Below are 13,079 nucleotides of genomic sequence, written 5' to 3'. Positions count from 1 at the left end.
TAAGCCAAGGATGAAGGGCAAGGCTGTGTGTGGGAGCAGAAACACTTACCTTCCACACTTTTCATTTAGTCAGTTTCAAGCAACGTATTGTTTTGCAAATGCAGTCATACAGGTAGAACTAAAGCATTCAATGAGAAATGACAATTTAAAAACATACAAGATTAAAAGAAGTAATTCCAATGTTTCATATCTCTGACCAGAACCACTCCTTTTATGATTCCACTAACATATTTTCTAAAAAATCCCGAGCTTATGAATTTTTACACAACCATCTTTAGACATAGCACTTACTTCTAACTTTCTAGTACTTTTATTTCCTCAATCAGTAAAGTACTTATAGAGTACCTATTTTGTTTCCAGCATTACAAAAAGCAGAGGTCTATTTGGGTACCAACGTAATTTAGAATGTTAACATATAAGCTCTGTGTAATATTTCCATGACTACACCACCATCTTGATGGTTTCACTTTTAAATCTGGAACATCAATTTAATCTAAAGGAAAGACATTTAGGAGGTCTTGCTTATTAAAGAAATGTAGTAGGCAGATTTTTAAATCACCCTAAATTCAAAACATATCATCAACTCTACAACTGGAAATCTTAAGCATAAAACGGCTTCCTTATAATGAGCTAGATAATAAAAACAGAGATGTACCTGATACAATGTATAAATGATCTGTTGACCAGTTACTGAATCAGAAGAGGTTTTTAAATGATACAATTTGGGGAGAGTCTAGGTAGGTGTCAACTTTTCTTAAGATTTCACTTCAGACAAAGGTGTCTGTGAGTTTTAGATTTATAATAGAAATTGAAATCTAAAGCTAATTTTCCCAGGAGAAGCTATCTTCTAAGTGAAGGCCTGTGTGCAGAGCCTCCTCAAGCTGTGGGGGCAGAGGGCCCTGGGTGCTGAGCTCACCAGCGTCTCATGCAGGGGTGAAGACCTGAACCGAGGCATGTGTCCTCTCCCTCCTAATGGCTGCTCAGCGAGGGCAGCCATGGCCACAGGCCACAAAGCACATTATCTATATAATCAACAGTATTTCATGAAGTTCATGGGAAATAGTTTGTAAACAGCTCTGACTTTATGAATACATTTGTTTATAAAATTTAGTAATGAAACTATATATTCTCTTCATAACCTTTGAGTCCATGATACCAGTAGTATGGCTTCTGGAAAGAATTCAATCCAATCCAACCTACAAAAAAGCCAAATATTATAAATAATTCTAGACTGGGTGGGAAGCTACTTAGCACAAATTCAATTTAGTTGCAAAAAGTGTATTAGTGAGTATCTGCCAGCAAACATTATAACAACAACAAAATTCTATAGACAATTTTTCAAGAGATCCATAAAACTAACCCTTCAATGGAAAACATAACACGCAGAAGCCACCTCATCTTTTATGAGACACATTCACTGAAACACTGGTTTCTTCACTGTACTCACACCTTCAAAATGTTTCCGTTTCCAAAGGTAAATCGAAAATACTGCAGATGGGAAATCACCAAATCATGCCATCACCTTAATGTTTAAGAAGAGATCCAACTGCAAATATTTCATTTATTTTTTTTCTTCGTTTTTTATTTTATATTGGAATATAGTTGATTTACAATGTTGTGTTAGTTTCAGGTGTACAGCAAAGTAAATCAGTTATACATATACATGTATTCATTCTTTTTCAGATTCTTTTCCCATACAGGTTATTACAGAGTACTGAGTAGAGTTCCCTGTGCTACACAGTAGCTATACAGGTCCTTGTTGGTTACCTAAATATAGTAGTGTATATATGTTAATCCCAAATCATTTATTTTTTTCTTAAATTATCAGAGTAGAATGAAAAAGAAAAAAGTCATTTACATTCCGGCCTCATAATAGTAACAACAATAATAGCTAACATTGTACTTATTACATCCCAGGCACTATCCAATGAGTTAATTCAGGCTTTCACAGTTATTAACCGATTCAATAAATTAAAATTTTAAATTTTTTCAAATATTCTTTCAGTACTTATCCCATAGGCTCATAAAATATCATTCATTCATTCATTCAACAAACATTTTCCAAGTACTTACTACACACCCAGCACTATGCTAGGTTGTGTGGTTTCCATGCTGAACAAGACAGAGGGAACCAACAGTCCCTGAGGAGGACAGACAATTAAAAAGTGCTATTGGACGAGTGTGGTACCCACTCAGACAGGGGAAGGCAGGGAGGGTGCTGTGGAAGCACAGAATTGGGACTCCAAACCCATCCAAGAGGGGCTTACCATCCTTGTAAGCTATGATCTACACTGAGCCAATTGGTGGACGGGAGGTGGAGGAGGACAGGCATGTACCACTGTGACCAGCAGGCAGTGCTCAGTGTTTAGGCTCTGTCCTAAGGGGAATGGAAATCCTTAGAAGGGTTTTACACAGTGGAATGGCACCATCAGATTTTCTTCTGCAGAGAACCAGAAGAGCTGGCAGGGAGGCAGGAGTGGGAATAACAGGGAAACTGGTTAAGATGTGAGTACAATAATCCGAGCAAGAGATGGCAAGGGGGTAAAAGGCAGAGGAGTAGAAGCATCAGTTCAGGGGGTAACAGGCAAGGAGTCAGGGATAATGCCTACACCAGGGGTCCGCAACCCCCGGGGCCGTGCCTGGGCCTCACAGCAGGAGGTGAGCAGCGGGCGAGCAGCGGGCGGGCGAGCGAAGCTTCATCTGCTGCTCCCCATCGCTCGCATTACCGCCTGAACCATCACATCCCCACCAGCCCGTGGAAAAATCGTCTTCCACGAAACCGGTCCCTGGTGCCAAAAAGGTTGGGGACCGCTGGCCTACACTTCTCACTGGGAGCAGACGGCGCAGTCTGATGACTCAAAAACACCAGAAAAGAAACACATATGACACTGTTCTGTTTTGGCTGCAGCCCGTGGAGGGAGACGGGGAACAGATGAGGCCGAGTTTCAGACACATCCAGCTGGGGGACCTTTGAAATATCCAAGTAGACTCTCCAGAAAGCACTCAGCTCTACGGGGCTGAGGCAAGTTGGAAGACACTGTTTTGACAGTAGTAACTTATTAAAAATAATGAAAAGTAAAGAGGCCCTGGGTAACCACTGGGCTGTCAATATTTAAGGGTCCAGCAGAGAAAGAGAGGAGACTGGAAGACAAAAGGACCTTGGGGCATCACAGAAGGCAAGGGAACCAAGACACTGACCCTCTGTAGAGAGATCAGGGTCCACTGGACCCAATTTTAATTTCTGAGTTTCTTTCATGAGTAGCTCTAACCAATATTTTAAAGATATTTCATGATTTTCATTTTTTCTTAGAGGCCTTCCAAAAAACCACAGAAAACAGACATATTTTACAATACAATAAAACTCATTTCTATCTTGCAATTATATAGGTTCATTGCATCTTTGTATAAGGCTAAGACACAATATAGACTCTTAATGATCTTAATGAAACATTTTACTATATTATCCTAGAACTTATTTCATCATGACTCAGCAATTATTCCCAACTATGCTAAAAAAGGCTAAAATAATATGAAAACAAAATGATGGAATCACCTAGAAAAATGATGCCACAGTGAAATAAACCATTATTTTATCAGTTTTCTTATTGTACTGCTTGATGTATTACACCATCATTCATGAATACATAAAAGTAGTCTTTTGGTTTTTGCTTTCCTTGAACACAGTTGAGATTTGAGATTTTTTTTCACTTTCTGATTATGTTAGATAGAATAGCCCCCCAAAATGCCCAAATCCTAATCCCTGGAACCTGTGAATATGTTAGGTTACATGGCAAAGGGGAATTAAGGTTACTAAGCAGCTGACCTTCAAATAAGGAGATTATCCTGGATTATCCGGGTGGGGCCCAAGTAATCACAAGGGTCCTGGAAAGTTGAAGAGGGAGGCACAGATGAAGAGAAAGAGACGTGATGATGGAGGTAGGGTCAGAGGGAGGTTATCCTGTTGGCTGTTAACGATGGAAAAAGAGGAACGCCAGTCAAAAAACTGGGTGCCTTGTAACAGACTGAATGTTGGTGTCCCCACAAAATCCATGTGCTGAAACCCCACTGTGCCCCCACTACCCTGTCACATGATGATATTAGGAGGTGGGGCCTTTGGGAGGTAGTTAGGATGAGATACGGTCAGGAGGGTGGTGTCCTCATAAATGGGGTTAATGTCCTGGTAAGAGTCAAGGGAGAGCTGGCTTGCTCTCTGCTCTCCACCATGTGAGGACACAAAGGTCTGCAGCCCAGAAGAGGAACCCAACTGTGCTGGCACCCTAATCTAGGACTTCCAGCCTCTAAAGCTGTGAGAAATGAAGTTTTGTTGTTCATGAGTCATCCATTTATGTTATTTTTGTTAGAGCAGCTCGAGCTAAAACAGGCCTCTAGAAACTGAAAAAGGCAAAGAAATGGAGGTTCCCATAGAGCCTCCAGAAGGGAATGCAGCTCTGCCAACATCTTTTCTTTAATATTTTATTTATTTATTTATTTAATTTTATTTTACTTTTTATTTTTTTGGCTGCATCGGGTCTTAGCTGTGGTGTGTGGGCTCTTCATCATGGCGCTCGGGCTTCTCTCTAGTTGTGGCGTGTGGGTTTTCTCTTCTCTAGTTGTGGTACGCAGGCTCCAGGCCGCGTGAGCTCTGCAGTTGGCAGCACATGGGCTCTCTAGTTGAGGCGCATGAGCTCAGTAGTTGTGTGGCGCAGGCTTAGTTGCACCACGGCATGTGGGATCTTATTTCCCTGACTAGGGATCGAACCTGCGTCTCCTGCATTGGAAGGCAGATTCTTCACCACTGGACAACCAGGTAAGTCCCTCTGCCAACATCTTGATGTTAACCCAGGAAGACCTGTGTCACACTTCTGAACTACAGACTGTAATGTAACAAATCTGTGCTGTTTTAGGTTACTAAATGTTTATAATTTGTTACAGCAGTGATAGTAAACTAATACACTGCCTGTAGTAGAAGAAAGAAAACTGACAAAAAGATGATTCCCACGTATTAGATGAATCAGAAGATGAATGCGAAGAACTGAAAGCAGCACTCCAGACTCTGATGACGGTGGTGAAACGGATCTATAAACACAACCACAGACTAGTATCTTCAGATGACAGTATCCCAGGTGAACTTTCTCAAAATCAGGACCTGATGAGTAAATAACATACTTTGAAGGACAAAAAGGAAATATGGCATACTCACCCCATCAGTCATTTGACAAGAGGGACGTCTCATGCACGTGGCGTCCTGTAACAAGAACATGTACATCCCACGTGCTAGGGACACACGGCAGTGTACTCTCCCATCTTTTATGCTGAAGTGTATGTGACCCAAATGCCTAAGGCTGGCTTATAAACAAAGATGACTAGAAGGAAATAGTATTTATGGGACGTATAAGTCAAAAAACTAAAAATTTTTGAAATTATGGAGCAAAAAACATGACTATCCTCTCATCAAAAAAAATCAGTAGCCATCAAAGTTTTCAAAAACGTCATATTTTATGGATGCAAGCATAAGAACCAGGATTGCTGGTGCAGGGGGACTGACTGGAGGTGTGCTGGAATCTGGAGCAATACTGACAAGATAGGTGTGTTCCAGGTCCACAATGAATAGTTAGTTTCATTCAAACACACTGTATATAAAACTTCGAGTTTTATGAATATGAATTTCAAGTATAAAACTTTCATAACAGGGAAACACAGAATAAAAACTGGGACTTGCTATGTTTAATTATTATTAAAATTTCTAAGGTCACTCTCCCTTTGTTCTTCTGCAAATTTTTTTGAATATGATTTTTAAATATAAAAATAAATAAATAAAAGGTATCCACAAATGACTATCTTTTCTGGGACAGTTTGGGTTAAAGAAGGCATGGTCATTATTGTTGAATGCTAAGATGAGGAGTGAAAATCACCTATTGGTTTTTATGTTAACATTTTATGAAATTCTGCTGTCCAGAAATATCTTTGATTCACATAAGGTCAGAGAGAGGATTAGAACAAATAAAAATCATTGCTCCTTATCACTGATGCATTAAACATAGCTTTTATTTCCAACTTTTACTTCCAGGACAGTTATTTCTTTAATCAGGTGTTCATTCAATACAAAATAGGGTCCCTAACTTCAATGTGTTTATAATATAGTGATAGATGCACAAAGCAATTCAATAATACCAAACAGTTGTGTCTTCACTGGGTAAACTTGGGTTTGTAACCCTCTAAACCCTGCACACGTGGCTACCAAGCAAGGTTTGAAATGTGCCTACTCCTAATTTTGGCGTTCTGTTGGTGTAAAAGATACTGGATTGTGGGAGCTTAGGATGGACAAAGTAACATAAACTATCTTGTTCATAGTTTTTATATTGATTGCATGTTAGGTAGATAATATTTATTTACTATATAGATTAAATATTAAAATTACTTTTACCTTTTAAAATTAATGTCACATTTAAAAAATGAGGCTACTATAAGTTTAAAATTATAAATATAGTTCACGTTATATTTCTATGGTCCAGTAAAACTTCCTGCGATGATGCAAATGTTCTCTGCACTTTCCAATAGTGTGGCCACTAGCCACAGGGGACTACTGAGCACTTGAAATGTGGCTGATGCAACTGAGGAACTGAATTTTTCTTTTTAATTAAGTTAATTAAAGTGACATGTGCACAGTGGCTGCCATTTTGAACAAGACAGTCCTGGACATGTTTAGTTCCCTGTACTTCAGGTGAGTTGCAGACAGGCAGCTGGTGATGAGCCGCTCAGATTCTTTATCTCCATTTACTGGAAGGGAAGTTCAATGGGAATAAAATGTGATTCCGACCAGGAGCCCTTAGTATGTAGCACTTGGAACAGAGATGATCTCTGTTTATGGAGAACAAAGGGCAATAATACATTAATGCTGAGCCGGGTCTATATCTCCATTAGAATAAACTATTTCAGGTGGCCTTTTTTTGTTTTTCCATTTTCCTATGTGATTTCATGATTTTTTCTTGCAAGGTATTTAAAGATGTTAATAGTAATAGCAATAAAATCAAAATAATAATGGCCACTGAGTATTTATTATACACCAGACACAAGTACTTTATGTTTATTAGCTCACGTGAATTTTTACAAATAACAGATAAGCACTATTATTATCTTCATTTACCAGACAAGGAAACCTGAGCTTTGAATAGGTGACATCACACATTTCCAAGACACACAGTGTGACAAGGACTGGCCTCTTTAATTCCTGAAAAATACTTGTAACGACTATGGAATCCCACTTACTCCTTTCCACAATCAGAACACAGGAAAATCCTCCACACCCAGCAGAAATCCCCAGGGTCACAGGAGAGCTGTAAGCCCCACCAGTCACCTCACATGAGGTCACAACTGGGACCGGGAAGTGAGTGGGGATGGCTCAGCCCCTCCAGTCACCACCACAGGGAAAAAAATAAAGCTACAGCTTATGGCTCTGATTTCTTACTCCTGAGCAATCACCTAAAATAAAATAACACCAGATACCTCACCCTCTGGCTCCACACCTCCTTTTCCAGAATGCCTATAAAAGATATTTAAATATTTAAAATAAAACTTTTAAATATTTAAAACAAAACTTTTAAATATATAAAATAAAACATTTAAATATTTCAAATAAAACATATTTAAATATTTAAAATAAGGATTTTACACATTAGAAAGTGGCTTCTCCAAACAGTAGACAATGAAATGCTAAATTCTGTGCTTGGGATTCTAAGTGCTATCAGAATTGGAAAGGTAGACGTTAGCACAGCCTAGTGTGCCCAAGGAAAGCACCAAATCACCCCAACTCCTAAAAAAAACTGCACGTGAGAAAGGCTTTCAGTCTCCCCAGATAGGAAAATCCATGAGTATTATTAACAATGACAGAGGGGGAGGATTTAGAAAGTGACAAAGCAAGAGAAATTAAGTGAATGAGTCTGGTTTACACCATACATTTTTGCTACATGTTCCCTCTTTGCCCGCCCCCCAGCCTCCAAAGTTAGAAGACCTATTCATGAATACACACACCCATCAGAGCAACCAACAAGGAAGCCAGCCCCTTTCTGAACATGGAGGCTTCCGGGCTTCCTTGCCATCCCCTAATAAGAAGCAGGATTACACAGCAGCAGTATCAATGCTGTAAGTAACGCAAGTAATGCAAGCAGTAAACCAGCCTGTTGTACTTTCCCATTCTAGGAGGTGGCTTTACAGACTATTCTGGGGATAAGCATGGGTCAATGGGGACCATTCACCACCACTCATGGAGGGTCCAGGAAAGGACCTTGTTCTAGACTTCTGGGGTGGAAATGGCCAGAGGAGGAAGGACTTAGAAACCGTAAACCCTTCCTCAATTCAGAAAGTCCTTTCTAATCATCTCACTGTGTAAACACTGTGGGGACAGAAAACTCCTTATCTCACAAGGTAGCCAGTTTCATTGGGGTGTGTGTGTGCATGGAGGGGGGGATTTATAGCCTGGAAAACTAGAGTTAAGTCTCCTGCTGCTGCCTTCCCATCAAATACTACAGACAATAGCATTCTTATCGCTTCCTTTTCCTGGCTCAGAGCCAAGGTGAACACTGCTCCCTCCTTGTTGGATGTGGTTTCCAGATTATTGACAAAACCTGCTCACCCTCTTCCTAGTCTGCTGGTTTGTCAAATTTACTGATGTATCTAACACCTTTGATTTGCTCCAAAAAAGGATTTGAAACAGCTTGGCATTTCCCTTAAGACACAGCATTTGAAAAGACAGTAAGTTCTTCATATCCAAACACAGGAGACAACTAAAATATAAAAATTACTATGGCTATGCCTTTCTTTTTTCTTTTTTTTGAATTTTTGAATTTTATTTTATTTTTTTTATACAGCAGATTCTTATTAGTTATCCATTTTATACATGTAAGTGTATATATGTCAGTCCCAATCTCCCAATTCATCACACCAGGCTATGTCTTTCTTAATGAAAATAAATACATAACAAAAATCATTTGCAGAGAATCATTAAAAGAATGGCATATCACTAGCCATTCCTCATCCTGTGTTCTCTTAGCTGAGGCAAAAAATACCTTCACATTAGTAAAAAATAGCATTTGGCACCATTCAAAGCCACTTATCAGCTTTCTTTTAATCTAAGTCACACCAACAGCCAGAGTAGAAATACTAAACCACAAAGCACTATCTGGCCGCTAAAGAAAGTGCACTATCAGGGATGATCTCCAAGACTCAAAGTGAAAACAGCAAGGACACACACACACATATGTGTACACATGTGCACCTATACAGACAGATGCTTGTGTAACACAGAACGGCGGGTTGGGGGGAGGATATGAAAGAGACTGGTGGTGGTGGTGGTCTTAGGAGGAAACCTGGGGCCTGGGGGGAGAACTGCAGAAACACGTTCCTACTGTATTCTGGTAGTTTGTCGATGTGTCAACCTTACAAAATGTAATTTAAACAAAAGAAAGAGAAGAAAGTAATACCTTTGGGTAGAGGAGAGGGGAGAAAGGAGCTTTGACTTTGATGCGCAGAGTGAAAGGTCATCTCTTGATTTTTTTCTTAAACAACCCTTTTCCCTTTTCCCGGAATTGCTGCTTAGCGACAACAGGGTGGAGACCCCTCTTTCTCTCAACAAGAACACCCCGTTCATCACACTCGACGAATACTTCTGCCTGGATGGCTTAATTTCATTAGATGCTAACTGTTCTCAAATACAAATGTGGTCATTCCTTTCTGCAAAATACAGAGCTGCAGAGATCTGACTATTTCCATACCACGAATGACAAGTGAAGCAGTCGTCCAAGGTAAAATGACACCATCAAAAGTCACACTGCTGGTTTTATTTTAATTTAACACAGTCACACCAACTGCCAAAATGGAAGAAATCTGACACTGATAACACGTGCTCCCTTGCTAATAAATCGGTCCCAATTCTCAGTTTTAAAGAGGAAAAAAAGAATAGAAGACATGTGATGCTAAATTTAATTAGGCATTTAATAAGTGTAGTATCCCTAGTTAACAAGGCAAATCCATCCTTTCCGTTCTGGCTGCAGTTTATTTAAAGACTTTACAATTTTACTACTTAAGGGCGAGTCCTATGGAGGTGTTATCTCACCATTTATATTTTCACAACACTTATGATATTGCTATCACACTCTTAAAATAAATAAAAAGCCCATGCCATGTCGTAGACCAATATAATGCTACATACTCTATTTTTATTTCTGGAAATAAACATTAAAATTTTTCTGTATTGCTCACTTGATTCTTGCAATGTTGAATATTTAAAAAAAAAAAAAAGAGTAAAGCTAAGTTTTTTTTTTTAAGTCCCAGGTATTACTTGAAAAGCAGAGGTTTTATCACTTGGTTTTTTAAATTAGGTACTAGAAAATATATAATTAGAAAATTCTGACAACAATAGCATTTTATGACAAAATTATTATGCTTTTAATTTTCTATTAAATTGTGATTTATTAGCTTGCTACTTTAAACATTAGACTGGGTACAGAATGAATTTAGTGGTACATTTAATGAGACAAGCAGGTAGAGGATGAACATGGAAAGATGATTTAACATGGTGGTGCATGAGCTATTTGATAATTCTAACATAGTACAAAAGAAAGCTTCTCTCTAGATTGACCATGGTTCGCTTAACATCACTGAATATCTAATACCTCCAACTCAATTAATTCTCACCTGATTAAGATCAGACTGATATTCAAACTAAATCATCCCTCCAGTCAAGTAGAAATCAATATTTCTGATTTTACTTTTAAATTACAATAGAAATAAAATGTGCACGTCTTCAATATGCCAAGAGTAGCTTTTCTATTCTAGTCTACCATGGCATGGATGACACAGTTGATTAAAGAATTATTCTAATTTGAGCACCAATATGTAGTCAGAATCTGATTAATTTGAACACAGAGATGGAATAAAGTAATTAAATATATCTTATACAGGGCAAAGAGAACATTGACATAAAGTAAACTTGACTTCTTTAAAACAAATTTCACTATTTATCATCTCAAATAGTTAGGAATGTGCTTTTATTACGGACTGATTGCTCTCAGAGGGGAGTCTTGTTTCGGGCACAGATATTTACAAGGTGGGCAAAGAAAAGAAACAGTTCTTTTCAGGTCATCCTCTTTCCATGACAGCCACCTCCAAAAAGCATGCACACACCTAAAAACAACCAGATCACTTTTATGACTTTTCTAGAAAAAGCAGGATGTACTGAGCAGGGTAAAAATGAGTGAATCCTAAAATGACAAAAGGCTGACACATCTGTAACTTACACAACTAAAGAGAACACAAGATAGATCCTCCTCCCCTTTCACTCTTGAACACTCTTCAAATCCAAGACGGGAGAAGAGGAACGCCCATTTGTTGGGTCAACTGAACAGAAAGTATTGTTTTGTTTGTTAGCAAACTCAACAATTCAGATGAAAACGACAGAAAAATTGCAAATTTTAAACAATACATTTAAGAAAGCAAAATCACAGCTAAATGTACTATTTATTAGAACTGAAAATAATATGATTTAGAGTACTTAAGGCATGTCAAACACTGCTCATTATATACATTATGTTATATATAATATGTAAAATATTTTATTAGAAAGATTTTATATAAAATATATGAAGTATATATTTATTATCTATTATATTTAAACCTCATAAAATAGGTTATTACTACGTACTAAATAATTCATAGGTATTACTTACCTCAGGTGTACCTTTTCTCGTGTCTTAGATACCATGTCATAGGAAAGAATTTGAGGAACCAAAGAACTATGTAAATTAACCTGGAAATTTATATTTCCAAAATTCATATCTCATGAGAAACAGCCAAACAAGTTACTTATAGACCCTAACTAGGGGCATGAAAACCAAAATCTGTTAAGATATGACACTCTCCAAAGACTTGTAGAATTTGAGGCTGCGGCTGCCTGTGCTGCATGGAAGGTGGACCATCTGCATGTCAGACACAAAAGAATATTCCTGACTTTCATGAAAGACTCTGTCCTATTTTTCTTGAACCACACAGACATCTCAGTTGGATTTTCTTACAACTGAAGCGTATTTTCAGAGAAATATTTTTCTAATATAAACATTATATACATATAATGTATTCTATATGTATAATATCAAACAGTATATTTATAATATATTTCATATGTATATAAAATCACAGTGCAAGCACAAAGACTACTAAACCAGCGTACATGCCCCACGTTTAAAGGGGCAGCTGTTGCTTTATTCCAGATACTGTCTGCCTTGCAGGAATGGCAACAGCATCCCAGATCTGAGGATTCATGTTTTTTTAAAGCTAGAATTTCTGTTTTATGTAAAATCTCACAATTTTAAGTAGCTCAGTTAACTTTGTTTTCTAAGACACCATGCACAGGAAACACAAAATACAAAACACGTATGTCTGCATAGTGGCTCCTGGTGAAGGCTGATGGTCTGTGTCACCAGCTTGAAAGACTCTTATGAACACTTCAACTCCAGAGTAAATACGCACACGTGGTAATCCCCTCAAATCCTACCATCACTCATTCAACAACCACTAAAGCAGAAGTCTCCTACTAATGCTAAATAGCATCGCAGCCCTAGAAACAGAGGAATTAACTAACTCCCCCACCTCCTGTTCTACAGACCTCAGCCTTTCTACGGTCCCGCAAGGCCATGATGGATGGAGAACATTCCTTTTGGGAACCAACAACAGGGCATCGAAACGGGCCCTTCACTGAAAGTCTACATCCCCTCCAAGCCTGGGCTGGAGGGATTCCGTGTGGGCTGATGAACCTCTCTGACTGTGAGCTCCAAGAAGCACCTGAGCTAAGAAGGGTGCTTCATTTGGACGGACACTACTTTATAAAATAAATATGGGGATTCTTTTCGTCCTCTATTATATTACCAGACATTTAGTAAGCTAACAAGTAGTTTGTTTGCTGTCCTCCAGAAGTTTCCAATGGAGCAGCAGAGCAATGACATGTAAAACTAAACAGCAATTATGGAAAAATACAACAAACATCACATGGCAGTGGTGATCGCCCAGGAGGGCAAGTGCACTGACTATAA

At 38.5% G+C, this 13,079-nt stretch overlaps 1 protein-coding gene across 7 annotated transcripts in view; it reads right to left on the bottom strand.

Moving 5' to 3' along the window:
- The window catches only part of CMC1 (C-X9-C motif containing 1), a 72,887-nt gene that overhangs the window by 7,846 nt on the left and 51,962 nt on the right, over positions 1-13,079 (bottom strand). The gene's annotated exons all lie outside the window — the stretch shown is intronic.

This window comes from Balaenoptera physalus, assembly GCF_965194825.1.
Source record: "Balaenoptera physalus genome assembly, chromosome: 11".
Taxonomy (NCBI): Eukaryota; Metazoa; Chordata; class Mammalia; order Artiodactyla; family Balaenopteridae; genus Balaenoptera; species Balaenoptera physalus.
The sequence above is the reverse complement of the archived record's forward strand: the minus strand, read 5'-3'. Positions and strand labels throughout refer to the sequence as shown.